At 41.8% G+C, this 26,013-nt stretch overlaps 1 protein-coding gene across 1 annotated transcript in view; it reads right to left on the bottom strand.

Moving 5' to 3' along the window:
• SLC23A2 (solute carrier family 23 member 2) overlaps positions 1-26,013 on the bottom strand; it is a 246,869-nt gene that overhangs the window by 198,081 nt on the left and 22,775 nt on the right. The window contains exon 2 of the mRNA XM_077469482.1: positions 14,235-14,299. The gene's annotated coding sequence lies outside the window, so the exon portion shown is untranslated. The remainder of the gene's footprint in view (positions 1-14,234; positions 14,300-26,013) is intronic.

Genomic DNA, 26,013 nt, shown 5'->3' with positions numbered 1-26,013 from the left:
GTCTCTCACTGTTAAAATAAACCTACCATTAAAATTAGACTGATCATTTCTTTGTCAGTGGGCAAACATACAAAGTCAGCAGGGGAACAAATACTTTTTTCCCCTCACTGTACAAGTTCTCTGGTCTCACTAGTGACTTGGCCCGTACACACGATTCAAAAATCGGACAAAAAAATACCGCTTTTGATGCGACCGTATGATAATCAGATCTTTAATACAGAACTTTCGTTTAATCAGTACAGTTGTCCGAAAATACAATACAAATACACTACAACAGGATGTCACTTCCGATTTTTTATTCTGTCGTACGAAAATTTTCATAACTTTAGTAAACGCTTCAGGTTCGATATTCAACATGCATGCAAAAATAAAAAATGGACGATCTATGGTCTGATTTTTGGATCGTGTATACGGGGCATTAGAACAAGCACATCAATTGTTAACAGAAAATCAGGACTCCTGATCTGTATACTTGTTATGGGGTAGAAACTCAAAGTACAGGAGCCTTTGGATTAATATGATTGCCAGGAAAGTATCTTTTAAATGAAAACTCTGCAATGGCAGTCTTTAAATGTCTTAGTCCTTTCACACGAGCGATCCGCCCGGTGAACTCAGTTTTGCTCAGCGTAGGATAGATTCGCTGATCCCCACTGAGCAGGCAGATGACAGGTCCATCTCTGCTCACTATGTAGAGACAAACCTGTCAGAGCCCCGCTCTCCTCTATGGGGAGATCAGATGAATAACGGACCGCCTGTGTGTTTTCATCCGATCCACCAGACGGATGTAAAATACGGTTTCCATCCGTCTGGATTTCAAGGACAAGATCGGATAGCAGCGGGTGTCAGCAGACAGGTCACCACTGACATCCGCTGCCCCATAGGGATGAATGGAGGCTCCGATCAGTTCCGCCTGAAAAACTGATCGGAAAGCCCATCTGAAAGGGGCCTTAAAGATAAAAAGTTCTTTCACCTGAAAGCATATCAAAATGTAACCATTTTAAACAATTTATGTGTTGCAGTATTAACAGGACAACAAAAATCTGTATAATCTCTGTCTCCAATTTCTTTCCCAGCCTAGTGGTTGATCCAAAAGGAATACATTAGGCAAGTCACATCCCTTCTTTGGGTTACAGTTTTATATAAATCGGCAATATAATTAACAGTAGCACTGCCACCCTTCTTGTGCTTACTTGAGTTATATAGACCTATCCCTGCTAATAACAGCCTAAATTCCTCCCGGATTTTCTCTCATCTTCCACACACAGCTACTCCAGACAAGGCCTCCACCGGCACCAAGAAATCATAGAAAGTAGAATTCAACCTACAGCATCCATGGTACTAGAAAGTGATGAAAAGGTGTCACGCCAAATCGCACACAAAAACCAGATGCCCACTAGAAAATCAGTGCTACATTCTTTGCGGGCACAAGTTGTTTCAAGCTCAAAATGTTTTTTAATGAATAACCATGGTGGGAGCTATACCTGAAAGATTAGTAGTAACATACACAAAAAGTCAATCCATCAGCAAGGTTTAGATGTACTTTAATAACATTAAAAAATTGTAATTCTTTAAACTTGCAACCAGATACATTTATAAGGTCCCTTTTTTTATTACACATTTCAAACAAAGAGGACACCTTCTAACTGGAAGTTTTATATTTTACTTTGCTGACACACTGTAATTTTTTATTTATCAGAATATATTCAGTTTGTAAATCTGATGAGTAGATTTGTTCTAAAATGAGCAATAAGAAAAAGCTGTGCATACGACAGGCTAAACACAGGTGTAGATTGCTATAAGATGGAAAGAATTACAGCTTAGCGGTATATCTTATTTTACAGGCATTATAAACCATTTCTTCAGGAGACCAGGGTCACGTGGCATGCACACCCGCTGATTTAGGGCATTTTGGCTCATTTTCTTCTCATGGTACATACAAGAAAGAGCTGCCGTTCACTGCCTATGGAGAGGATGCTCAATGTGCTGAAGAGAAATCTTCAAGTCGGGGGGGGGGGGGGGGGGGGATAAAAAATAATCTCCTAAAAGATCTGCTCTTTCAAAACATAAAAATTTAAATACCTTACTACAATAAATATTAGAATAATTGTTGCCAGGAGCTGTACTCTCAGCTGGCTATACATAAATATCTTATTGAAGTTATGCATTTATTAAAAATTCATTAAAATACATATAAGTGAACTGGAAAGTTGCAGGCAGAGTATAAAAGACTAGACACTGGTACTGCCCTGAAAAAAAAGGTGTCGTACTGAAATATTACAGACCCTCTCATATTATCATAATGTAAACACATCTAACCAAAGACCCAAGATTTAATTCTTGCAATATGTTACAAAACTCAGTACCAGTGTTCTATTGATTTATTTATTTTTTGCAAGTTCTTTTTATAGGTAATTTTCAAAGTTTACAAAACACACATGTAGTATAAAAAAAAAAAAAAAATACAAAAAGAAAAAAAAAAAGACATCAACAGCAGAGATGGTCAGCACAACCAAGAGCCAAGAGCAGAGTCAAGGCCAATAACAGGATAAGAAACAGCAGTATATCCGCAGAAAGACAATTGTCCTCACACAGCTGCCACGTCCCTGGCTATGGTACCTAAAACATTATACAGAGTAAGCCTGTTATACCTTACAATCATATATCCATTCCCACCAAAGTGTAATAGGAATCACTACATGAAGGCACTGTGGTACTGATAGATTGGGTAAGCACATTCTCCAGCAGCTCTCACTCAGTGGGCACATCCCCAATCCATCCTCCCCATATATTAACAAAATGTTTTTGGCACCCCTCTGCTAGCATATGTGACCTTATAAAGATATTAGAGATATTATTAACCTAAATTAACCAATATATACCAATATATATATATATATATATATATATATATATATATATATATATATATATATATATACACATACATACACACACACATACATACATACACACACACACACACACACACACACACACACACACACACAGTATCTCACAAAAGTGAGTACACCCCTCACATTTTTGTAAATATTTTATTATACCTTTTCATGTGACAACACTGAAGAAATTACACTTTTCTACAATGTAAAGTAGTGAGTGTACAGCTTGTATAACAGTATAAATTCGCTGTCCCCTCACAGCGCCCTGTGGGAAGCATCATGCCTATGCAATCACAAGATTACAGACGAGGTGCTTCATTTGCGGGGTTTTAACCTGCCTTGCGGCGCAATCCAAAGCGCTGAACGGCATCCGCCCAGTGTCCATAGTATGTAATACTATGGCCGTGTGCTTTGAGTGACAGACTAGTTAGTATGTCACTTCCGGTTTTCCCTGTGTCAGTGCGCCTGAGCAAAGGAGCGGATTTCTCCACTGCCGCTGTCTTCAACTAATAAAAGAGAAACAAGCATCTAGTTGGAAATCCACAGGGGGGAGGCAAAGCCGAATAATTCCACTGACACTGCCAAACAGAGACACAGCAACACCAGTGGAGATAATAGAAACATTGACTATCACACAAGACTGGTCTCCTTATTTCTACAGGACCGATGGATGGGGAGGCTTCACATGGGCTGTGTTTAACAAGTGTCGATCGTCAATGCTTCTATTATCTCTTGGCCAGTCCAAGCATGTCCCCAGACAAAAATGTGAGGGGTGCACTCACTTTTTTGAAATAATGTATATATAAAACATACACAATGTATATAGATAGTTGAATGTGCCTTATTTCTTTTTTCTATCCCTGTCAATGACAATATTTATCTTAATTTTTTCACATTGTGGCCCTAATGAATGGGGTGTTATGTGGCCCTGAAACATGATGGCTTTTACATTATTCCCAATTGATGTTTGGAAAAAAAAAAAATCTTACCTTGGACACAGTGTGATGCTTAGATTCTAGAGACAAAAATTAACATTTCTAAATGATTCCTACACTATAGAAAAAGGCCCACTTAACCACTTGTCGACCAGGCCATAGCCGAATGGCGGCTACAGCACGGCCGGATAACGCTGGGAGGGCATACAATGACATCCTCCCAAATTGCGCTCCCCCTGGGGCACGCACATGAGAGTGTCTGTTTGCCGGGTTCTCAGGACCCAGAGTGTCACAAATCGGACTAAAGGGCCAATCCCAGTGGCCCTTTACCACATGATCACGCCATCCAATGACGGAGCGATCATTGTCAACAAACTGGCGTCATTTCCGGTTCTCTCCTCTCCTCACACAGATTGAGTGAGGAGAGGAGGGAAAAGCTGCAGTGTTAGGCTGCTTGAGATTTTTTTTATCTATTCCAAATGCTTAGCAGTTCCCCATCTGTGCCCGTCAGTGCCCCATCTGTACACAGCAGGACCACATCAGTGCAAATCTTTGCCCCATCAGTTCTCTACAGTGCCCCATCAGTGCCACTAAAATGCCCATCATTAAGTGCTCACTACCAGTGGATACTCATCAGCTCCTGTCAGTGCTGTAAAAATGTGTAAAAAATGGGTTTTCATTTTCTTTCCACATTTTCCAAATACTTGTGGAAAGAAAATGACATGTTCAAAAGACTCATTATGTCTCATAAAATATACATTGGAATGTTTGCTTTCCAAAATGGGGTCATCATGGTGTTTCAATTGTTCTGGTGCACCAGGGTCTTCAAAAGTGTGACAGGTTGTCAGAAAACTAGATGTGTAATTTATGTCCCTATAATGCCTGATGGTGCCCCCTGCATGTTGGGCCTCTCTATGTGGCCAGGCTTTGTAAAAGTCTCACACGTGTTATAGGAAGTGTAGCAGAATGTATTTTGGGGTGTAGTTGTAAGCATGCATATGTCATGCAAGAGAAATAACCTTTTAAAATGCATTGTATTTGGCAAAGAATTGTGAGAAAAAATTAAACCGTGAAAAAACTCACCATGCCTCTTACTAAATACCTTGGAATGTCTACTTTGCAAAAAGGGGTCATTTGGGGGATATTTGTACTGTCCTGGCTTGTTAGTGTCTCAAGAAATTAGATCCGTCGGTATATCAGCTGTGATCAATTTTCAACGATTGCCACCATAGCTTGTAGACGCTAACTTTCACAAATACCAAATAATATACACCGATTTGGGTTATTTTTACTAAAGATATGTAGCAGTATAAATTTTGACCAGAACTTATGACGAAAAATTACTAAATTTGCAAAATTTTGTAAGAGAAACAAAGAAAAATGCTTTTTTTTTTTACAACATTTGCAGTCATTTTTTTTATTTATAGCACAAAAAATACAAAACCCAGTGGTGATTAAATACCACCAAAATAAAGCTCTATTTGTGTGAAAAAAGGACAAAAAAAAAATCATATGGGTACAGTGTTGCATGACTGAAAAATTGTCAAAGTGTGACAGCGCTGAAAGCTGAAAATTGGCCTGGTTAGGGAGGCAGTTTACGTGCCCAGTGGGCACTTCTTTAGAACTCAGAACAGTGGGTTCTCATTTTATACAAATTTAGTTTGCAGCTGCCTGAAAACTCTATATGCCAGCTCAATCAATTTGTTTAAATTACATGAAGCAGTCTGAAATCAACACACATGTCATATAGGTACAGTGGGGATCCTAGAGTGTTGAGAACCTAATCTGTATAGGCAGACATGGAAAGGAAGGGTTGTTCAGGTTTACAGCCAACTGGTCACAAATTGACCACCCTAATAGGTATGTAGTGAGGCTCAGCTAGAACTTGTGGTTTAAGGGGTGTCGTGGTACTGGGTAAAAGCAGTGTTTGGGCCACAGATATCCCACCTCTAAGTCTCCTTTCCCATCTGGCTTCAAAATCTCCTGTTATTAAAGTGGGATTCCGCTCTTTTTTTATTTTTTTCTTACCTGTCTCACTGGTGGGTGAGTGCTAGCTTCGATTGGCATCCACGTCCGGCGTTTATTTGACCCCCGGCGCGACAAATCTTTTCTTCAGGATGACTTATAAAAACCTACTCTGGCGTTTTCCATTTTAACTGTGGGCGTCTGAAGCCCACAGGCATTTACTTCCTGGTATATGATGACGTCTGGCTCCCAGCATGCTCCGCTCCATCTTGCACATGCTCAGTGAGAGCAGTGACAAGGAAAGAAAAACTCCAGGAAGTTCCCGCCCCGTTGTCAAGGCAACGAAAACCACACAGCACAGAGAACAAAGAATGAATGAAAACGAACCCACAGAAGCTAAGGAGGCTAATGAGGCTAATTATACCATGGAATAAACATGACTTACCTTTTGTGAGAAGCTGGCTGAAGAAAAAATGCGCTGGTGCTGTTTGCTTTGTTGTTTATTTGCTTCCTCGTGTGTAATGGCAGATACAGCTGTCTGCCCACTTTAAAAATGGGAAATTCGTACACGCCCTCGTCACGTGACCGGCGTGCTAACGAAATCTCGCGAGATTTCGGAATTTCATTGTCCCCTATGGATTCTTGGGTAATTTCCCAGGGACCATTGCGAGGACGATAGCCACGCCTACTCCCACGGGAGGAGAACCAGGAAGTCAGCTAAAACATCAGAAATAAAAGGTAAGTAAATAATATTTTTTTTTTTCAGGGTTCGTTTAGGTAAGTATGCTGTCTGTTGATTTTAATAACATGAACTTTCATTTTTAGGTACCAAACCACTTTAAGGACCCAGAGAAGATGTGAATTTGGCCGTACAGTGCATTACTAAACTGTACTCATCCCTAATGAAGTTTATTTAAAGCACTAAACCCAGCAAATATCCAATTCATTGTATTTTGTCTTGAAAGTATTGAACTGCACACTTACTGTATATAAGTAGTCACCTATGCCCCATTCCCACTCTACCAGTCTTATACTCATCTGACACCAATGCAGCCAGATATTACTTACCAGACAGCATGGCTGTTTAAAATAAATAAAATAAAAATTCCAGCTTAGTGCATGCATGGGCCATCATTTGGTACTAAGAAGAGTTAGTGCAGTGAAGTAGTAGTAGACATTGCTCATCCAGTGATCTCCACTTGCTTCCAAGTCTTGTACTGAGCACTCGGCCTGATGCATTCAAAACACAAAAAGTTGGCCGCTCAGCACAGGGACCATTCAGAGATGCATTTTCATTCTCTGAATGCAAAGCGCCCTCTGATTGAAAATGTTGGAGTAGCAGGGCAGTGACAAGAACTTAGTGGCTGCTCTCTTGCATTTTGAACACAGTGGGTCGAGCAGGTGGTCTAATGCATTGTGAACACAGGAGGTTGGCCATTCAGCACAGACAATTCAAAGAATGCTTTGCATTCCCCGAATGAACACAAAGTGTTCTATTATTGGACAAGGTGGATAGGTGGAGCTGTGATGTCACACGCTCCACCTTTTCCAGTCAGAGCGAGCTTGCATTCATTCAGAAAAAGCAAAGCATTTTATGAATGGCACCCGTGCTGAGCAGCCATCCTCCTGTGTTCACAATCAGACCACCTAAACACAGGACCTAGAAGCAAGTGGAGATCACTGGTGTATTGGTGTCTACTTCAACGATTTGCAGCTTCCAGGGGATTGACCAGGTATGGTACATACATGGTTACATTGGTCCAAGATGGACCAATGTAACTATTGCACAGGGCACTGGGACTGTGTAATCAATGGCAGGTATATTTCCCTAGTGTCTGGGCTGTGGTCCCTTTAAGGGAGAGCTCAAGAAACATTGTTAGTACTCAGGGGTTCGCAACTATGCAGGGTGAGGGGTTCAGGGGTAGTCCGATTATCGAGGGGAGAGGACTGATCTTTAGTACCCTCTGGAGTCCTCATTAGTGACCTAGAATTCGGAAATTTGGAGAGACCGTTGGGTGAGAAAAAGAACCTCCGGCCCCCGATTACAGGAATCCTTGTCTTCAAGCCACATGCAAGGGAGTCTTGAAAAGCAGCAATAAGAGAGTAACGGGTGTCTGAGGTCACGTGGAGTGATTCGCAGCAGTGAACAAGGGTGGAATAGTTTTGCTGAGCTCCTGCATCTTGTCTTGTATGAAAAAAACAAGTGGAAACCCTAAGCCAAAGTGTGGGGCCAGCGGAGAGACGTGTTCTATGGTTTTCTTTATATCAGGGCTGTGAATAGCTTACGTTACTTTTTCTGAAGAAAGCCATTTATGTTTGCCTGTTTTGAGAGACCAATAAAGACTATTTACTTCTATAAGCAGCTTGCCCTCCATGTCACACTATGTAAAAACATACCCCACCTGGAATTCATTTTTTTTTTGAAACTGACAATAAAAAGGTTTGATTTTTGGTTGAGACAAAAGATCAATCAATCTATTAAGTGATATAATTGAAATCTGTGTGGGCACCATGACTGCTGAAACCAAATTGCCATAGAGTTGTGCAGAAGAGTCACTTTTCCTGCAGTCTTTGCTGCAGACTGAAGATGATCTCAAGCGTAACTATGACAAGCCGATTGGATTTGTGATCCGTCTAGAACAAACTGGTAGCTGTGCACAAGTGTGGGCCTCATCTGGCATAAGGGAGAAATCACAAACACCAGATGGAATTGTTGTGTGGTGCACCAAGGGACTGGTTGGTTCAGGTTAGGAATTTATATTCATAAATCCATTACTTTAATAGAGTATGTGAGATAAAAGTAGCAGTCCAGAGTACAGATATGTAGAAAAGATAGAAGCAGGTATGCAAGGATCAGTTAAACAAGATACGGTTAAAAGGCATAATCATGACCCTAAGCATTGACTACCACCTCAAACCTGAATGGCATAGCCACAAACCTATATGTAATATTTCCCCAAGATCATTTATCCTAAGTAAATTAGTAGAAAAAGCTGTATATGCATATGTGCAGATGATAGTACAGTTTTAGACCTGGCTATTAACAGGTTAAGGAACATGAAAATATTCCACATTCCAGAACTGGGCAAGAAAACAGTCACCATCAGGAGGAACTATAGGGCGAGGATTAAAATACTGCTCAGCTTCCCTGCGGTCTGTAAGAAAACAATGGCTGTAGCTTAAGAATGATAGAGATTGGACTGTTTCCACTACATGAGCATTATATTCATATTTCAGTAGCTATTCTCAGATTTCTAAAGGAACCTAAAATGTCCTGCGGCCATATACAAAGTATTAAATGGGAGTATTAAATTAAAAGTATTAAATAAAAACCTCCATCTGCACCATTGGAGTTTCCCTGGGGAAGATTCACTGTCCTATTGACCATTGAAAATAGGGGGAAAAGGAAGTTCTAAAATTTTAGAGCTGTCATCGGGACAGTAGGGGAGAAGAAAGGGAGACAGATGGCAATAAAATCCCAACAAAAGGTTTTACCCGTCTAAAGTAGAAAATGGTGTCATTTTAACTCTGCCTACTAAAGCACACCTGGCCTGTGAAGGCACATTACCCTGACCCACGCACCATTCAAGAAATAAGAGAATATGCTCCTTGTGTGATTTGCTGATGCCAGTCAATTTGAAGTGGAAAAAGGGAAATTATAAGAGGCCAATAATGATAATGGCTGCATATGGGTCATTTATTAAATTGACCTATGTAGTGAATATGTTGAAACAATATTTAAACTTGTTTTCACTTAAATGCATGCAAATTCAAATTAAACTCAAAATAATGCCCCCAACCACCTTTTGCTTTATACATGTAAAAACTTAAAAGAGAAGTACGTTTTTTTTTTTTTTTCCTAATCATACTTGCCTCGGTGCATGGAGCATCAGACCGATGCTGCAGCTGTCCCCCAGCGTCTCTGCACTGAGAACCGGGCCACCAAACACCGCCAATGGCTCAGTTCTCACTCCTCCCCGAGCAGAGAGACGATTGCTGCTGGTCTGCTTCTCCATGCTCATTGGAGCAATGAGCTGTGGAGGGGTGGGGAGAGGTTGTCTCAGCAGCTCGCTGAGACTGCCATCGATCAAGGCAGTGGGCAGATCCAGATTTGGGAAATTTGAATGACGTGCTGCCTCGATTGATGGCAGTGACGTCAGTGGAGGGCGGACTTCAGACCGCTCTCCTCTGAAAATCGGTCACAGGAGTGCAAAACGAATTGCACTCCTGTGACCCTTGGGGGAAACCCAGCCTAAAAAGCTTAGGCTGGACTTCTCCTTTAAATAGTCTGGCTGATCCTATGACATCACAGGTCCCCTTTAAGTGGGTTAAAAAAGCCACCCATCATACAAAACTGAAAGAAAGAGGAAGTCTAGGGGCAAAAAGGGAAAACTTAAAGGGACAGCTTTTTACAGCGAGCATTGTACAACCACAATTCTAAAAGAGTTGCTATGCTGTGAAAAATCTTTCATACTCGGGTGGCATCGGCAGTAAAACGCCGCAATTTTTAGCAGCGCTTTACCGTCAATTTCGCTGTGCCACTCGGCCGCTAGCGGAGACTTTTACCCCGACTAGCGGCCGAGAAAGGGTTAAAACCACCGCAAAGTGCTATGCCGGCGGTATAGCCACGCTACCCCATTGATTTCAATGAACAGGAGCGGTGAATGAGCGGTGCATAAACCGCTCCTTCACCACTCCAAAGAAGCAGCTAGCAGGACTTTTTTTACCGTCCTGCCAGAGCACCGGGGTTTTCACATTGGAGACACAGCAGCGGCTCTTTCAGGGCGCTTTGCATGCGCTATTTTTAGCACTGTAGCACCTGCAAAGTGCCCCAGTGTGAAAGGTCTAAAACTTGGATATACAGTACCGTGCAAAAGATTTAGGCAGGTGTGAAAAAATGCTGTAAAGTAGCAATGCTTTCAAAGAGATACACTTTAATTGTTTATTTTTATCAATTTCCAAAATGCAAAGTGAGCGAACAGAAGAAAAAGCTAAATCAAATATTTGGTGCGACTACCCTTTGGCTTCAAACCAGCATCAATCCGCACACTTGCACAATGTCAGGGATTTTGTAGGATTATGCCCCGTACACACGTTCCGATTATCGTAAGACCGATCGTTCACATTTTGTTGTATACAACTAAGATTGAATACAACAGTGCAAAATGTGTGTAAGACTTTTGTTGTACGATTCTGGAAAAATCTTCCGTCGTGCGTAGCTACGTATTTTAAATGATGTCAAAAACGTGTGACCTGTGTGTCCTTCTGGTTTATTTTCATGTTTCCGATCATGCGTGGTGTTTGTCTAATGACTTTTATCGGACGCATACTGTACTGACTACACGACTGTCGTACAATGGGCTGTCATCCGACCAAAGTTTTCCTGTTTGTTCCTTCGGATTTAGTTGGACGGACTGTCGTGATCGGCTGTCGAAAGCTGCGTACTAACGATCAGATTATCGAACGATCTGTCCGAAAGCGACTTTTGTGGTCTGATAATCGGAACGTGTGTATGGGGCATTAGAGTAAGGTATATGAATAACCAATTATACAAAGCAGGTGCGAATGAAGTCATTAACTGAAACACAAACAGCTGTGTAGGAGGCTTAAAGCTGGGTGAGGAACAGACAAACACTGCTACTAAGGTGAGGTTGTAGAAGACAGTTTCGGGTCACAGGTCATACACCATGGCAAAACTGAGCAAAGCAACAAGACACAAGGTAGTTCTGCATCAGCAAGGTCTCTTCCAGGCAAGGATTTCAAAGCAGACTGGGGCTAGGCCAGTACGCTTCCATGTTATTGTGAGATTGTGGATCTAGGCTACTTAGTCTGTTAGATCAAGGCGCAGCCCACATGGCAGGTTCTTTGCCTGGTATGCATATTGCTGCTGTCGGTAGAGGAGTGGAGCGAACACTGGACATTGTTCTTGGTTGGTGCCATACTGGGCAATATCGTACGCGGGTATGTTAATTATGATTGATTATTTCATCTACATATGTCTGCAATGAATGGACTTGGATTCATACCCCAGCTGAATTCTTTGTGGATGAAAAGCATCGGGTCTGTACAACCCCGCTACATGACTTTGCTCCTTTCGAATTTCTATGTGATGACTGCTATGGAGATATCTCATTCATGCTTACTACTTAATTTTTGTAAGTTCTCTATTGTTTAAATAAATTCTTTATTAAGATGATTTTACACAATGTGGAGATTTCTTGTTTTCTATAAATGGTATAAAAGGCAGTTTGGTTGCCAAAGGCCTGGGGCTGTGAAGCATGGTGGAGGTTCCTTGCAAGCTTGGGGCATCATTTCTGCAAATGGAATTAGAAATTTGGTAAAGGACCAATGGTGTCCTTAAGGTTTATAAATACAGGCAGATATTTACCCATCAGCCCATACCATCAGGGAGGCCCATTGTCATTAAGAACCATCTTCTGCATAAACGAGTCCTCGAAATGATGGTTTGGCCCCCAGAGAGCCGCGATCTTAACATCAAATCTGTCTGGGATTACATGAAGAGATAGAACAATGTGAGGCAGCTTACATTCACAAAAGATCTGTGGTCAGTTCTCCAAGATGTTTGGAACAACCTACTTGCTGAGTTCCTTCAAAAACTGTGTGCAAGGATACCTAGAAGAAGAAGAATTGATGCTGTTTTTAAGAAAAAAAAGAAAAATATTTCTGAAAGAATTCTTAATTTTTTTTTTTTATACCTGTCAAACTTTTGCACAGTAGTGTTGCTTTCAGCATTGATGGTGCCTTTCCAGATGTGCAAGCTGCCCATTCTATAGACTCCAATGCACCCCCATACCACCAGAGATGCAGGCTTTTTAACTGCGTGCCAATAACAAGCAGATAGGTTTCATCTCCTCAGTCCGGAGGATGCGACACACATGGTTACCATGAATAATGTAAAATTTTGACCACAGAACAGTTTTCCACTTTGCAACAGACCATTTTAAATGAGCTTTAGCCCAGAGAAGACATCAACGTTTCTGGAAATGTTTAGATATGACTTCTTCTTTGCATGAGTTTTAACCTGCATTTTTGGATGGCACAGAGATCTGTGTTCAGATTTTTGGAAGTATTCCTGAGCCCATGCACGATGTCCATCACAGACTCATGCCTGTTTTTAATGCAGTGCCATCTGACAGTCCAAAGATCATGGGCATCCCATATTGCGTTTCAGCCTTGTCCCTTGAGCAAGGAGATTTCTCCAGATTCTTGGAATCTTTTGATGATATTATGTACTTAGAAGTTAGCGTTAGGAACTACAGGACACAGGGTGCCTTGACGCAGCCTGTAGCGTACGCATGTATTTGCAAATGTGTGCAGACTAAACCTCTGTTCTTAACACATCCTTTTAGACAGGTAAATTCAGTTGGTCGAAGGCTGATCGTTAAAGTTGAGCTTGGAAATTTCTTTGGTTTTATTAGAGACCATTTTAAATGAGCTTTGGCTCAGAGAAGACATCAATGTTTCTGGAATATGTTCAGATTTAGCTTCTTCTTTCCATGATAGAGCTTTAACTTGTATTTTTGGATGGCACCGTGAACGGTGTTCAGGCAGTGATTTTTGGAAGTATTCCAAGGGGTCCAAAGATCACAGGCAATCAGATATTGCATTTCAGCCTTGTCCCTTGAGCAAAGACATTTCTCCAGATTCTTGGAAGCTTTTGATGATATGCATTGTAGATGATGATACATTTCAAAGTCTTCGCAATTTTACATTGAGGAACATTTTTCTGAAATTTTTCGACAATTTTCAGATGCAGCTTTTAACAGATTGGTGAACCTCTGCTCATTTGTACTTCTAGGACACGGACTTTCTAATGCCGCGTACACACGACCGAATTGTCCGGCGGACTTAGTCCGGCAAACAATCCACCGGACTTTCTAACGAACGGACTTGGCCACACACGGACACTCCGGCGACAGGACTAGAAAAAGGAAGTTCAATAGCCAGTAGCCAATAGCTTCCTTCTCGTACTTGCTTCTGAGCATGCGTCATTCTTAGTCCGCCAGACTAGCACACAGACAAAGGGATTGTCCGCTGAAAGTCAAGTCTGGCGGACAAATTTTGAGTCAAATCTACTTTCTAAGTCTGCCGGACTTTACGATGAAAAAGTCCGCTGGAGCCCACACACGATCGAATTGTCAGGCGTAATGCGGTCCGGCGGACAATTCGATTGTGTGTATGAGGCATAAGATGCCCTTTTTTATACCCAATTATGTTACTGGCCTGTTGCCAATTTATCTACTTAGCTGCAAAACGTTCTTCGGCTCTTCCTTGTAGGCACCACTTATTTTGCCAGCTTTTTGTTGCCCTGTCCCAACTTTTTTCAGACGTTGCGGTCATCATCACTTTCTAAATTATGGTGGGTTGAACACATGAAGCATTTTGTAGATTATATTTAGGAAAAAAGTCCTACCTTTTTCTGGGTCACCTTTTGCATAATGCTAGCTGGACATCATTCGCTTCTCTCAAAAGAAATTCCTAATAAAATAAAAAAACACAATAAGTCATACAATTTTACATTGCCCTATTAGTGACCCAAGTGTTTTTAAATAAAAAAAAATATAATAAAATAAATGAAATCATTCAAAAGGCAACTTATAGCCTTCCATCTGTAATACACAGGAAATGAAGCATTATGGGCCTGTACACTATAAAAGCTGAAATGTTAGTGCATGTATAATGTCTGGTCAAGGCTCCCAGAATAATTATATATACAGTGGTGTGAAAAAGTGTTTGCCCCCTTCCTCATTTCCTGTTCCTTTGCATGTTTGTCACACTTAAGTGTTTCGGAACATCAAACCAATTTAAACAATAGTCAAGGACAACACAAGCAAACACAAAATGCAATTTGTAAATGAAGGTGTTTATTATTAAAAGGTGAAAAAAAATCCAAACCATCATGGCCCTGTGTGAAAAAGTGATTGCCCCCTAAACCTAATAACTGGTTGGGCCACCCTTAGCAGCAACAACTGCAACCAAGTGTTTGCGATAACGTGCAATGAGGCTTTTACAGCGTCCTGGAGGAATTTTGGCCCACTCATCTTTGCAGAATTGTCCTAATTCAGTTACATTAGAGGGTTTTCGAGCATGAACGGCCTTTTTAAGGTCATACCACAACATCTCAATAGGATTCAGGTCAGGACTTTGGCTAGGCCACTCCAAAGTCTTCATTTTGTTTTTCTTCAGCCATTCGGTGGTGGACTTGCTGGTGTGTTTAGGATCATTGTCCTGCTACAGAACCCAAGTTCGTTTCACCTTGAGTACACGAACAGATGGTCGGACATTCTCCTTCAGGATCTCTTGGTAGACAGCAGAATTCATAGTTCCTTTTATCACGGCAAGTCTTCCAGGTCCTGAAGCAGCAAAACAGCCCCAGACCATCACACTACCACCACCATATTTTACTGTTGGTATAATGTTCTTTTTTTGAAATGCAGTGTTCCTTCTACGCCAGATATACTTGGACACACACCTTCCAAAAAGAGTTCCACTTTTGTCTCATCGGTCCACAGAATGTTGTCCCAAAAGTCTTGGGGATCATCAAGATGTGTTGTGGAGAAATTGAGACGAGCTTTGATGTTCTTTTTGCTCAGCAGTGGTTTTCTCCTTGGAACTCTGCCATGCAGGCCATTTTTGCCCAGTCTTTTCCTGATGGTGGAGGCATGAACGCTGACCTTAACTGAGGCAAGTGAGGCCTGCAGTTCCTTGGACGTTGTTGTGGGGTCTTTTGTGACCTCTTGGATGAGTCGTCGCTGCGCTCTTGGGGTAATTTTGGGCGGCCGGCCACTCCTGGGAAGGTTCACCACTGTTCCATGTCTTCGCCATTTGTGGATAATGGCTCTCACTGTGGTTCGCTGGATTCCCAAAGCTTTGGAAATGGCTTTATAACCCTTTCCAGACTGATAGATCTCCATTACTTTCTTTCTCAATTGTTCCTGAATTTCTTTGGGTCTCGGCATGATGTGTAGCTTTTAAGGATCTTCTGGTGGACCTTACTGTGTCAAGCAGCTCCTATTTAAGTGATGCCTTGATTGTGAACAGGTGTGGCAATAATCAGGCCTGGGTGTGGCTAGAGAAATTGAACTCAGGTGTGGACAACCACAGTTATAGTATGTTTTAACAAGGGGGGCAATCACTTTTTCACACAGGGCCATGATGGTTTGGATTTTTTTTCACCTTTAATAATAAACACCTTCATTTACAAATTGCATTTTGTGTTTACTTGTGTTGTCCTTGACTATTGTTTAAATTGGTTTGATGTTCCGAAACACTTAAGTGTGACAAACATGCAAAGGAACAGGAAATGAGGAAGGGGGCAAACACTTTTTCACACCACTGTATATATATATATATATATATATATATATTTATATTATGTTTGGGGGTTCTAAGTTATTTTCTGGCAAAAATAATGACCAACTTGTAAGCAACAAGCGTCATGCTGGCCATACACTATACGACAAATCAGCTGAACCCTTTTTCGAAAAAGGATTATTCAGTCGGTAGAGTAAACGATAATGCCATCATGTAATGACCATAAATCGTTCAGTGGACATAAACGAGTACATTTTTTTCCATTTGTTTTACATATACCTAGTGCAAACAGTTCAGATGGGAAGTACGTTAACCTCTCAATTTATCGTTCGTTCGGCATAAAATTTTCAAAACTTGTCCTTTGTTTTTTTTGGCCAAAAAACAAATGAACTGGCCAAATGACTGAATTTCGGTTGATTTTTCATATAGTGTATGGCTGGCCAGCATTAGAAAAAGGTTTAGTCTTTAAGTGGTTAAACTGACCTCATTTACAGCTTTTCCCTTTGATCTAGAAGAACTAAATGTTACAAATAGGGGAGCACCAAATGGAAATTTTTGGTGCCAAAAACGAAACTGAAGGATGCACATTAATATGAATTTATTGTTGGCCATTATTGGCACCTTTAGTGCAAGAAAGGTCAAGAAAAATGCAGTCTGCAGTCTCTGACCATCTCTTGTATCATGTCCTCAGTCTCTAAACCTCTTTTGTATAAATGTTTGCAATCTCTTATGTAAACTTAAACACACTGCTAATAGTATTAGCAAAATTTCCATTCGGTGCACCTCTAGCAGACATGATACAGGAGACGGTCAGAGACTGCAGACACGATACAAGAGATCAATGCAGCCTCACCATTATCCATCAAATGCAGCTTTACCAGTGCCCGTCAGATGCCGCAGCCTGCCTGTGCCCTGCATGCAGCCTCACCAGTGCATGTGCCCATCAGATGCAACAGCCTGCCTGTGCCCATCAGATACAGCAGCCCACCAGCGCCCATAACATGCAGCCCGCCAGTGCCCATCATGTACAGCCTACCAGTGCCCACGAGATACAGCCTGCCAGTGCACGGTAGCATGATCTCACACTGTGCCAGAGCTGGATTAGAATCTCCCTGCAGCTGTTGTAACAATGTTCTGCCTCCTATGACACACGACACAATGATTCCTGGCACTGGATCAGTGTACCGTCTATCACAAGAGGCGGGAAGTCATTACAGTGGCTGCATGGCGATTCAGATCTCTGACATGGCGTGAGATCGCACTACCAGGTACTAGGGAGGCTGCATCTCATGATACTTGTGAGAAGAGCAGGAGGGAGGGGAGACTCGGACAGAGGCGCACCGGGATGATACAGCACCCGGCGGGACAGCCCCGCTCCTTTTTTGGCTCCATTATTGGCACCCCCCCCCCCCCCGAAATTCTGGTGCACCACTAGTTACAATGTCTCTCTATCTCCACCTGTGGAATGTTGTGATAAATTTGGCAGGCTGCCCGTTTTTCTTTTTTTTTTTGACAGCTAATCGGCTGTGAGCAGAGAACTCTCTGCACCAAATCAGAAAATGCTGTATTAAAACAAACTTCATAAATTTTTTCATTTTTCCATCTATTAGATTTTTTGCCCTAGCCGTTTTAACTTTGGATAGTAAAAACTTTTTTTCCTGCCAGTAAATACCTTATACAGCCCACTTCCTATTTCTTGTCTGGAAAAAAGCCTAGGCTTATGACATGGTGCACAGCTCTCTCTCACTCTCCTGTGAGTTTGCCAGGAAGGGGGGGGGGGGGGTGAGTCATAAGAGGGCCAATGAGAGCTGCAGAGCTGGAGGTGTGCCTCTGTGTCTGTGTAAATCCAGGAAGTGAACAGGCAGCAGATTCAGCTGCCCACAGTTAAAATGGATGCAGCCAGACTCAGTGGAGGGAGATTTCTGCAGCATATTTGGAAAGTACAGAATCACAATATATATATATATATATATATATATATATATATATATATATATATATATATATAATAATATTCAAAGTGGTTGGAGGGAAGCATCAGAATGGCAAAGATGTTTTTATGACAAATTATGTGAGCAGACTGCAGTTCCTCTTTAAGATCGTGATCTCGATTTTTTAACGCTTAATCGTGCAGCTCTAGTGAACACACCAGTGGATACTAAAAATTACACCAGGAAGCATTAGGATAATTAAAATATCAATCCACCCAACTCCCTCTTCAACAGCACCACTGCTCTTCTCACTGGTTCCTTAGGTTGTCTCCCCCAGCTCTCCTGACTCCCTGGGATTTCATGGCTCACTCAGCCTTTCAGCTGCAGCATACCGCTGCACAGACCCACTCCATGGCATCTCGAAAGGGGTTCTCCCGACACCCCAAGCTCTCTTGCTTTTCTGAGATCTCCAAATTCCCTCAGTCCCCTGGACTTACTCAGTCATTCTGGCTCTCTAAGTCTCCCAAACTCACTTACCTTCCTCAGCTTTCCCACTCATATGACCATAGAACCTCTCCATCAGCATGGAGTGCTGTCTCCTGAGTTGAGCTCCTCGGTCTCTAACAAGAGCATACTATGGCCAGGGCTTGCTTTCAACAAGTGTGCATGGCTGCACACTTATACAGCCTACAGATCTCCAGTAAGACCTGGACACAGGATTGAAGGCTCTGACCCAGCCAAGACTCTTTGAAGCCTTCAGACTCTGGACCCTGATCCGGAATTACAAAACTCAGAGAAACCTGAAAACCTACTCTTCTCCACTTAAACACAACCCTCAAGATTCCCGCACTCACATCCTGTGCAAACCCTGTGTTGCTTTTCCCTATACTCATACAGTGGCAGGGCCTAGCACAGTCATATTCTAATGTGGCAAGAGAAACTCACCCGAGCTCTACCGCTATATAGTATAATTGGTGTGTAGAGTAGTCGGTGCTCTGGCTAATTAAGCTCACAAAAGATCCATAGAAAGTACAGACCGGCAACTTGACAGCTTCTCCATAAAAAATATTTATTTAAGCATTACAGCGGTAACATCATCCAAAAATCTCGTCAGCATTTTTAGATGATGTTACTGCCATAATGCTTGAATAAATATTTTCTATGGAGAAGCTGTCAGGTTGTCGGTCTGTACTTTCTATGGATATTATAATGTGAGTTGAGTTCTGTGGCGCAGGCAGTGTGAAAAGTAAACATTCCCATGTGCTTGTCAGGGTCACTTCAAAGCCCAATTGTAGTTTTGTTTAAAACTAAATAGAAACATTGAGGGGTACAGTTGCTATTCCGCATGGTTATAAATCAAATAACATTTTATAGAATTACTCTGCTGGAAGCAGCAAACAGATTGCATAACTACTAAAATTGTAAGATATTGCATAACAGGAAAACACCATTTATATGAATTAAAGTTTGAATTTGTATAACAAATTGTAGATGACACAAACACGTTTTAGTAACACAAGATGCATGAGCATTACCTTGGTGGAGACCTGCTAGCTGCTGGTAGCATTAGTTATCCACCTCTCCATAAAATATAATGTTAAAGTGATGTTTGCCCTTTGTCACCCCAAATACCCAGAATAACTAAATCTATGGTTGTAGACTGGACATCCCAAAACCAACCCACTGCTGCTCATTGGAAATGTCAGTTCAATAACATGCCTTGGGCACTTTTACACTGGGGCGTTGGTGGTAAAGCACCGCTATCTTTAGCAGTGCTTTTCGGCCACTAGCAGGATGTTTTTAACCCACCCCGATAGCAGCCAAAAAGGGTTAAACGCGCGTGCAAAGCACCGCTGCAGAAGCACCCGCATACCACTTCGGCAGTGGCACTTTCAATGCACATTTAACCTGTTTTTCGGCAGGGGGTTAAAAGCCCTATCAATTTCAATGGCAGGAGCATTTTAGGAGCGGTGTATTCACTGTTTCCGCAATGCCCCAAAGATGCTGCTTGCAGGACTTTTTTCCCCATCCTTTGAGCGCATCACTCCACTGTGAAAGCACTCGGTTTGCACACATCTCAGGAGGGATTTTGTCCTACTCCTCTTTGCAGATCCTCTCCAAGTCATTAAGGTTTCGAGGCTGATGTTTGGTAACATGAACCTTCAGTTCCCTCCACATATTTTCTATGGGATTAAGGTCTGGAGACTGGCTAGGCCACTCCAGGACTTTAATGTGCTGCTTCTTGAGCCACTCCTTTTGTTGCCTTGGCCGTGTGTTTTGGGTCATTTTCATGCTGGAATATTGTATACAAATGTCCATGTGCGCTCTGTCAGCTCAAATAGAGAGAAATGGGCAATTAATCTATTCTCTATAGTGGGGAGTCCATGTATGTGAGTTAAAGTGCAGCAAGAGGGGTGTAGATGGTCACAGATGGACTGACTCTGGATGGCTGCCGGCTCATAACAAGCTAGAAGCGGGTTCTGTAGACAGTAAAAAACAAAGAAGAGAGCAGCCCCACCTAAGTGCAGCGTGATAAAAACATTTTAATATAGGACAGACTATTTTAAACTCACAAGATTGTAGAGATTACAGCGCATGTGAAATGGTATAGGAATTTCATCCACTCCTGAGGAAAGGCAGTCGGCTCGCAGGTGGAGAGGCAGCTATGTTCTTGGCTGCTCTGGTGGCTCCCAAAGCGTCTTGGTTGTCAGATTTGGCTCAGGGGCGGCTGGACACGCCACTTCCTGGATGGTGAGAGACTGGGGAAGAGCGCGCGTTTGGGGCATGCATGCTCCTTCATCAGGCAATAGTTGTCGCCATGTTTGGAGAGGTTTTTATAGTCCATTCAGCCAGGGGACGTTGATATAGTGCCATAGCAACCGATCGTGGGAAGGGCTTCTGATTACAGAATGGGCACTGGTGTGTCAAGAAGGATTGGACTGATCAAGCTCACGTGACCAAAGATGAACGTTTTTTTACATGGCAATGCCGATAATGCAAGGGTAGAAAAGAAAGGGGGGGGGGGGGGTCAATAAGATACTTTTTTTTAATATATAACAAGAAAGAAAATTCTAAAATTCTATGATCTGGAAGCAGCCGAAATGGGAGATAGGTGAACTGAGGTTCCATGGCCAGGTGTGTGTTATCCCACTTACAAGGAGCAGATAAAAGGTCCAGAGGTCATTTCAAGTGTGCTATTTGTATTTGGAATTTGTTGCTGTCAACTCGCAATATGAGATCCAAAGAGCTGTCAATATCAGTGAAGCAAGCCATCATTAGGCTGAAAAAACAAAACAAACCCATCAGAGGAGATAACAAAAACATTAGGTGTGGCCAAATCAAATTGGAACATCCTTAAAAAAGAAAGAATGCAACGGTGAGCTCGGCAACACCAAAAGACCCGGAAGACCACGAAAAACAACTGTGGTGGATGACCAGTAGTGAACACCAATAACCAATGATCCCTTAGTCATATAGATGGAGAATCTCAAAACCCCAGCAATGATTTTTGAAGGGTTTCTACTATAGAAACTCCACATCTATCTGAAGATTCTCCAAAGCCTTCTCAGAAGGACAAGGTTGGTCACATATTCAGAGGCAGCAGCTGGAAGAGGTTCAAAAGCTGGAAGTACTCTGGAGACTTAAAGTGGAGTTCCACCCAAAAGTGGAACGTCCATCCACTGTAATCCTTCCACCGTTCCTGTATTTCACAGGTATCCTGTCCCCACTTCTCGGAGCGCTTTCCTCCTTCCCCAGTGTTTCGTCAGATTAGGCAACCCGTCAGAATGTTTAAAAGGAAGTGACGTTCCATCACCGTCATCTTGCTGCACCCCGCACTCCTCCATAGTAAGGATACACTGAGAAGGGGAAAGTGGACACCGGAGTTTTGCATTTTACACTTATTTTTAACAGTAACATGAGTTTATATAGTGAAATACAGTACTTAGAACTCCGTATGAATGTTTACATGTTGAATTTTAAAAGCAGAGAACTTTGTCAGATTAGCAAACCCATGAGATGAGCAGGCTTGCAGCTGCTTTTAAAATTCAACATCTAACCAGTCAGACGGAGTGCCAAGTAATGTATTTCACTATATAAACTCACTTTACTTTAAAAATAAGTGTAACATGCAAAACTCTGGAGGGTGTATCCTTACTGTGGAGCAGACAGCGCATGGTGTAGCAAGATGGTGGCGACGGAACATCACTTCCATTACACATTCTTATGGGTCACCTAATCTGACGAAACATGGGCCGCCGGGCCAGTAGGAGAGATGAGCAGAGCCTCGCGCATGGAAACATCAGACGTGGTGCCAAAATCGCTAGACTCCAGAACAGGTAAGTGTTTGATTATTAAAAGTCAGCAGCTGCAGTATGTGCATATAGCTGGTTTCAACACATGATTAAGTTCAAGTGTCCAGACTTTAAAAAAAAAAAATCCTTTCAGTCACCCAGTTTGAGGACCTGTTCACACCAACAGGAGCCCATTATCCATATACTGTAATGTATGCACGCTCGCATTGGAACTGTATAGGGGCAGAGTGCAGTGTTCACTTTTCCCCCTTTTTGTTAACCTTATGGAAGTATCACAAAATGACACTTCGGTCAACTCTATGCATAAATGTTTTGACAAGTTGAGGTGCGCACATTTTTTTTTTTTATGTTGCAAATTTTTCCCAGCGTTCACGTATGGAGTGAACAGGGCACATAAAAAACACTTGTTTCTTTGGGTCCTTGAATCGATCAATGTTAATCAACATTTCAAAGCACCAGACATGAACAAGCCCTTAGGTGAGTGTATACTGGTGCATATGAATAATCTTGTTTTAGGTTCCCTTTCACGTTTTCCCAGGTTCTCCTTACCTCTTGTTATAATTATATTATATTATATATATATATATATATATATATATATATATATATATATATATATATATATATCATATACACACACACACACACACACACAGTTTACAGAGCTCAGTAACTCAAGTTGAAATTTAAATCACCGTCAAAGCAGTGACTCCTTCCCCTCAACTCTCCAGCCCATATGGTTCAGTCATGGATTTTAATATAAACTAAGATTTTTGAGGAAACAAATTGTCGCACATGACATCTAATTCTGGTGCATCGAGTGTCAAAGTATTATGCTGCAGCACAAATAGTTTATTTGAGGGCGTAATTTTGAAGCGTCACCTGTTGGGTATCAATTTACTCAGAGTACCATTATCTTTCATAATGTAAAAAAAAAAAAATTGGGCTAACTTTTTCTTATTTTTTTAATTTAAAAAAAGTGTATTTTTTTGCCAAATAAATAAGTGTGCTTGTAAGACCGCTGCGTAAATACGGTGTGACAAAAAGTATTGCAACGACCGTCATTTTATTCTCTAGGGTGTTAGGAAAAAATATATAATGTTGTGGGGTTCCAAGTAATTTTCTAGCAAAAAAAAATGATTTTAACTTGTAATCTCCAAGTCTGAAAACTAGGCTTGGTCCTTAAAGAGGAGGGCCAGTTTAAAAAAAAAAAAAAAAAAAAAAGTCAGCAGCTGCAAACACTGCAGCTGCTGACTTAATAAAATCACTTACCTGTCCAGGGCGCCCGCGATGTCGGCCGCCCGAGGCCGAGCCGTCCCTCGGCTCTCGGGTCCCGGCGCCGCCATTCCCTGTAAGGGAAACAGGCAGCGGAGCCTTACGGCTTCACTGCCCGTTTCCTACTGCGCATGCGCGAGTCCCGGAACTACTGCGCATGCGCGAGTCCCGCAGCGCTTTCTGAATGGGACGCGCTGTGTTCTGGAACACACAGTTCCCAGAACACAGCGCGACCCATTTCCCAGAAGACGCCGCGACGAAGACAGAAGACAGAAGATCTCCGCGGAGGAGGAAGAGGAAGATTAGGATAAAGTGCCTAGCAACAGGCATTTCTGGTAAGTAAAAAAAAAAATTTTTTTCATTTTATTTTTTTTATTTTTTTTTGTCATTTTTAACATTTTTGGGTTTTCAGGGTGGCCCTCCACTTTAAGTGGTTAAAGCAAAATAAAACCTTCAATTTAAAATAAAACTGAGTGAGCATAGCATGTCTCTTCTGCAATAAGGCACACTTACCTGCCTCCATGCAGTCTTCTACTGAATGTACACTGAGCTGCACATGTGCAGATCAGCCTGCATTTCCAAGACACGGCAGAATGAATGACTCCCATGTGCGTGTATGTGATCACGTCATTCCCCGCTGATTAATCAAGATACTAAAAGCCTGGCACATGAAAAAGTAGCCTGGGGAGAAGATGAAGATGGCAATGGCTGGTGAGGTATTTAACCTGTCTCATTGGTGGAGGATGAAAGTGAGTATCTTGCAGAGTTTAGCTCCACTTTAGAAGCTGATAGATTACTGTGCATGCTTGTTTGATTCTTTCTGCTCCAGTTTTAGTAACACCCCCCAAAGTGCTCCCAAAATCCGATTTCATGTATTAAACTGCCCCATCTCTCAAAAAATATATATAATTTTTTTTTTCTTTACCATTATTTTAGGAGCCAGTGTCCTATTGATATTGAAATACATTTTAATATAGCAGATAAGCAGAAGTATATTGGTCAAGATATTCTCATTAGTATGTAAAAAAAAAAAATTAAACAAAAACATAAATACGTTTTTTTACTATCTGTTAAGTATTAGAGGCAAACAATAGAAGACTAAATAATCACTTGTAAACACATTACTTGGTGCATCTTTTACCTACTGCAATCATGTACTGATATATTCCATATCTACAGACATTTTATGGGGTGGATATGTGGTTCTTGCTGAGACTGGGGGTGCGGAAGGCTAGGCACGCACATTCTTTACAAAACTCAAAGACAATGACATCAATTAAGTGATGGACTAAAAAAGATCATTCAAAAGAGTAAAATGGAGGCAGTCTTTGTTGCCCAGCTGATGCCAACTCTCTGACTTCAGTACAAGTCACTAACCCTCAACCATGAGGACAGGATAGGTTGGGGTTTCAGGTCACTCACTCTGGGCAGCGTAGCTAATCCTCGCTTTTGGTGCCAGTTAGCTGCGCCTTCCCATAAACTTCAATTATGCCCTGGGGTCTTGGTTTGCTTATAGAAAGCACACCAAAACTAATGCATGAAGGAATTTTGGAGCACTTTCTGGTTGGGCACCAAACTGCGGGACATATTAGAAGTCTATGGGAAAGCACAGCTAACCCTTGGTTTTCGTGCGGGTGCCTTGACCAAAGAACCGTGGCGCAGTGTGAAATCGCCCTTACAGTGGACTCTGCATTAACAGGCAAGGTTTACTTTATTAACAGCGCACTACCTTCTAAAAATACTTATTAAACAAAAAGAATAAATAAAAGCACCAAAAAAACAACTTTTCAACAAAATTATTGCTTGGTTCCCAGGTTCTGGATGAGCCATTGATGCCACCTCTTTTTATAGAACACATAAGTCTCAAGATACCGTAGGAATGTGTAGAAGTGCACAACTGTTCCTGAAAGCGAGGTCCCCAGCTCAATCCAAACTATCTGGTGGTCCTGCATTTCTTGCATGAAACGTTTATTTTAAATGGGGGGAAAAGAAAATACATCCATGAGAAGAAGAGTTCCTCCAAGAAGATGAGGAGGGCAGGATGCCCTCCCTGTCTACCTTGTGGGTATACCCTAGTGCCTTGCAGGCCCTGCAATTAAAGTCCTCTCCTGCAAACTGCTAAATTATCTGAACTATGACCCTTTTTCCAGTCACAGCTCAGGCAGACTGAAAAGTCTGAAAACGCTGAATGAAAAGGTAGTTCTACAAATAACACTTGAGCCGGGATGCTCAACTTTTGTCCTCATGGCAACACTTTGTCAAGTGCCTGCTTGTATAAAGAAGTTTATCTCTCTACACCCTTCTGGTGCCTGCTGACCCTTTGCTGGATCAGGAGGGTATGACACTGCTGGGTGGGGTG

Source organism: Lithobates pipiens, unplaced genomic scaffold (assembly GCF_037356315.1).
Source record: "Lithobates pipiens isolate NorthernLeopardFrog02 unplaced genomic scaffold, aLitPip1_a1.2 Scaffold_8, whole genome shotgun sequence".
NCBI lineage: Eukaryota > Metazoa > Chordata > Amphibia > Anura > Ranidae > Lithobates > Lithobates pipiens.
Note: the sequence above shows the minus strand (reverse complement) of the source record. Positions and strands in the feature narration are given on the sequence as shown.